Raw genomic sequence first — 5,000 nt, forward strand, 5'->3', positions numbered from 1 at the left:
TGCATCCGGCTGCCGGACACCACCACCGGCCAAAAACAAAAAAACGTGCTGTACCCGCATCGCGGGCTCCGGCTTAGGGCCAGAGAGCAAAGGAACCGAGGCGCCGACCAACCTCGCTCACAGCACCGTGCAGACCTCCCCTTCACTGAGCCCGGCTGGTACAAACCAGGGACGCCAGGAGCAGACCGGACACCGCAGGCCGCCCCACGTATGGCATCTGCACCAGGAAAAAAAGAAAGCGGAAAAGAGGACCGAGGCGCCGCCGCCTCGCCTTACCATCATCCAGCTTCTCAGGGGACCAGAGTGGTGGGGGGGGGTAGCCGCTGAAGGCTCGAGACACCCCACCACGGCCATCTGCACCCGGCTGCCAGCCAACACCGGCGGCCAAAAACGTACCGTGCTGTGCCCATGTCACGGGCTCCGGCTTAGGGCCGAGAGAGCAAAGGACCCGAGGAGTCGACTAGCCTTCGCTCACAGCACCGTGCAGACCTCCCTTCACCGAGCCCGGCCGGTAGAAACCAGGGACGCCGAGAGCCGGCCGGACACCACAGGCCGCCCCGCACGTATGGCATACGATACCGGCAACGAAAGGAGTAAACCAAGAACCAGGGAGGCGCCGCCGCCTCTCGCCTTACCATCGTCGGGCTCTCGGGGGGCCGGGGGGGGGGGGCCACCCACCGGTGGCTCGAGACACACCCCCCCCGGGCCGTCTGCATCCAAGCTGCCGGCCACCGCGACCAGCCAAAACCGTGGCGTGCCCATGCCACGGGCTCCGGCTTAAGGCCGGCAAACAAAGGGAGCAGGTGCCGCCGCCGCCACCTCTCGTCCCATCCCCAAGGCCCCCTCAAGGAGCTGGGCAACAGCCCCCGACGGGCTGGAACCGTACGGAGCACCGCTGTGTCAACACACATACCGGCGCTCCCCCCCTCCGCCATCATCGGGCTCTCGGGGGACCGGGGGGGGGACGGGGGTAACCACCCACGGTAGTCTCACAGCTCGGCTCCCCCCCCCAGTATCCAGCGTTCAAGTGCCGCCAGCCGCCTCCGGCCACCGGTCTTCGGCCTCTCCCGTGCACCTCTGCCCGTCCTTTTCTCACCACTCGGCAGCGACCGCCCCAACGCCGCCCGGCTTCGTGCCGTTCGGCATCTCTCTGGGTGCTCTCGGTTCCGTGCACGCTCGCCTGACAGAGCACCGGCTTGAGAACCGTGCCCAATTCCCCGGGGGAAACCACCGTCTGCGGCCGCCCAGCATTCCACTTGGCCGGCTAAGCCGCGTGCCCTCGCTCGGTGGCGCTTGTCTGGAGCAGAGACGCCTCGTGCCCCTATATAAGGAGAATATGGGTCCGCGCCGGAAAGGGGCGCTTAAAGGCAGTGTCTGCCTGCCAGCGGGGGAGGCGCTGCAGAGACGCCGACTCTTACGATGACCTAACTGGAGGCAGCGCGAAACAGCGACCCCTTGGAGGAACTGCCGGAGCCAACAGGTCTGCCCGCGCTCTAAGTCCCGACGGAGCCGGGTAGACCTGGCAGCCCTTTCGACGGACGCTGAGCCGGCCGCCGGCAACGTGGAGCCGGGTACACCTAGCGGCCACCGCCGGTCGCCTCGGAGGTGGGTAGACCTGACGGCCGCCTCACGCCCCGGAGGCGGGTAGACCTGACGGCCGCCTCACGCCCCGGAGGCGGGTAGACCTGACGGCCGCCACACGCCGCGGAGGCGGGTAGACCTGACGGCCGCCACACGCCCCGGAGGCGGGTAGACCTGACGGCCGCCTCACGCCGCGGAAGCGGGTAGACCTGACGGCCGCCTCACGCCCCGGAGGCGGGTAGACCTGACGGCCGCCTCACGCCCCGGAGGCGGGTAGACCTGACGGCCGCCTCACGCCCCGGAGGCGGGTAGACCTGACGGCCGCCTCACGCCCCGGAGGCGGGTAGACCTGACGGCCGCCTCACGCCGCGGAAGCGGGTAGACCTGACGGCCGCCTCACGCCCCGGAGGCGGGTAGACCTGACGGCCGCCTCACGCCCCGGAAGCGGGTAGACCTGACGGCCGCCTCACGCCCCGGAGGCGGGTAGACCTGACGGCCGCCTCACGCCCCGGAGGCGGGTAGACCTGACGGCCGCCACACGCCCCGGAGGCGGGTAGACCTGACGGCCGCGTCGCGCCCCGGAGGCGGGTAGACCTGACGGCCGCCTCACGCCCCGGAGGCGGGTAGACCTGACGGCCGCCACACGCCCCGGAGGCGGGTAGACCTGACGGCCGCCTCACGCCCCGGAGGCGGGTAGACCTGACGGCCGCCTCACGCCCCGGAGGCGGGTAGACCTGACGGCCGCCTCACGCCGCGGAGGCGGGTAGACCTGACGGCCGCCTCACGCCCCGGAGGCGGGTAGACCTGACGGCCGCGTCGCGCCCCGGAGGCGGGTAGACCTGACGGCCGCCTCACGCCCCGGAGGCGGGTAGACCTGACGGCCGCGTCGCGCCCCGGAGGCGGGTAGACCTGACGGCCGCCTCACGCCCCGGAGGCGGGTAGACCTGACGGCCGCCTCACGCCCCGGAGGCGGGTAGACCTGACGGCCGCCACACGCCCCGGAGGCGGGTAGACCTGACGGCCGCCACACGCCGCGGAGGCGGGTAGACCTGACGGCCGCCTCACGCCGCGGAGGCGGGTAGACCTGACGGCCGCCTCACGCCCCGGAGGCGGGCAGACCTGTCGGCCGCTTCACGCCCCGGAGGCGGGTAGACCTGGCGGCCGCGTCGTGCGAGACATTTTTGTTTCGATAGATGCCAATGAAATCCGAAAAAAAATAAATGAAAAGGGAAATTTTTTTTCTTAACGCACCCCCGCACCCCCGCGCCCCGCCGCGCTCTCATGTGCACGCAGCACCAGCCCCCCCACCCCCCCGCCCCGACCCGTTGGCTGCCATGCAGTCGCTGGCATCATTCGCTGCCCGCCCCCTCGGCCGCCAGTCAGCCCCTCTGCGCCGCGCCACTCCGCGCCGCACGGCGCCGCCCGCCACTCCCCCCCCCCGCTTCCCGCGGCTGCCAGGGGACCCGGCAGAAGCGGCGACGTTCCCCGCACCTCACCCCCAACGGAGACGCCCGTCTCGCTGGAGCGAGTTCGCATCGGGAACCGGGCGCTTTTCGCCGGGTCGGGGTCCCGGCGCTGCCGGGCGGTCCTCGGCTTCAGCTGTTGGTTTCGCAGCGTGGGTTTAGCTTTAGTCTCGGGGGAGGGGGGGTGTGGGGGGGGGTGCGTGTGTGTGTTTTTATTTTGTTTCTTTCCCCCCGCCTTTCGCTGTGCCGCAGAGGCGTGGGCACCGGGCGCCCTTCACCGGGTCCGGGTCCGGGTCCGGGTCCGGGTCCGGGTCCGGGTCCCGGCGTTGCCAGGCGCTCGCTGGCATTCGCGTTTAGGTTTTTTTCGACGGGGTTGGGGTGGGGGGGTGGGAAGGGGGCTCCCGGGCTTTATGTGTGGGAATGGGGGGTGTGTGCGCGTGTGTGTGTGTGTGTGTGTGTGTGTTGTTCGGATTGTTGTTTTGTTGTTTGTTCCCCCCCCCCCCCCCCCCCCCCCCGCCGCGACACACACGCGCTCGGACACACACGCAGAGACACAGAGAGAGAGAGAGAGAGAGAGAGCGCGCGCGCGAGAGAGAGAGACACAGGCGCGCGCACACACACACACACACGCACACACAGACACAGACACACGCACGCGCACACACACAGACACCCCCAGCCCCCCACCCCCCCCAGCCCCCCGACCCCCACCGTCGCCCGCGCGCCCGAAGAGCCGTTGGTCCCCGCCCCACCGCTGCAACTCCGGAGCTGCAGGGCGGTGGGTGCGGCCGCCAACCGACCGCAGCCTCCTCGGCGCCGCGGAGCACTACGGCTGGGGGGTGGGGGATCGGGGGCGGTTTCTGTTACACCACCACCACCACCACCACCCGCCCTCGCTGCTCTCCCTCCCACCCCTTCGGCGTTCGTTTGGCTTTCAACCCGCGGCGGGAACGGAGCAGGCGGGCAGGAGGGCGGGCGGCCGAGCGACCGACTGAGGAAGGCGGGGAGCCGGGCCGCGGGCACGGCGCGGCAGGGACTCGGCAGCTGCGGGGGCTCAGCGTCCAAAACACGCGCCACCCATCATCGCCGCCGCCGGCGGGAGGCCCCTCCGGGCCCCCCGGCACGGAGGCGGCGGCGGCGACGCCGCTGGGTCCTAAGGTCTCCCGCCTTCCTTCCCTGGAGCGGCCAATGTGCTGCTGCTGGTGGAAAGCGGGCCGGAGGTAGGGGGCGGCCGGTCTCCTCGCGAACCCCGGGGGTGGCAGGGGGCGGCCGGTGTCACGGTGGACCTGGTGGCGGGAGGGGTGGGGGTTGGGGGGGGGTCGGCAGGGGGGTCGACAGAGCTCGTTGCGGCGGTGGGGGGGCGGGGGGGGGGGGGGGGTGGTGGGGGGGTGGTGTTGGTGGGGAGCGGTTTCTGTTGTTACACACACACCCCCGCCCCGTCGCTGCTCTCCCTCCCACCCCTTCGGCGTTCGTTTGGCTTTCAACCCGGGGCGGGAACGGAGCAGGCGGGCAGGAGGGCGGGCGGCCGAGCGACCGACTGAGGAAGGCGGGGAGCCGGGCCGCGGGCACGGCGCGGCAGGGACTCGGCAGCTGCGGGGGCTCAGCGTCCAAAACACGCGCCACCCATCATCGCCGCCGCCGGCGGGAGGCCCCTCCGGGCCCCCCGGCACGGAGGCGGCGGCGGCGACGCCGCTGGGTCCTAAGGTCTCCCGCCTTCCTTCCCTGGAGCGGCCAATGTGCTGCTGCTGGTGGAAAGCGGGCCGGAGGTAGGGGGCGGCCGGTCTCCTCGCGAACCCCGGGGGTGGCGGGGGCGGGGGGTGGGGGGGTGGGATGGGGCGGGGGGTGGCGGGGGGGGGTGGGTGGGCTGGGGGGTGGGGGGGGCGGCCGGTGTCACGGTGAACCTGGTGGCGGGAGGGTTGGGGGGGGGGGGGGGGGGCGGGCTCGTCGCGGGCCAAG

The sequence above is a fragment of the Athene noctua genome, unplaced genomic scaffold (genome assembly GCF_965140245.1).
Source record: "Athene noctua unplaced genomic scaffold, bAthNoc1.hap1.1 HAP1_HAP1_scaffold_641, whole genome shotgun sequence".
Classification (NCBI taxonomy): domain Eukaryota; kingdom Metazoa; phylum Chordata; class Aves; order Strigiformes; family Strigidae; genus Athene; species Athene noctua.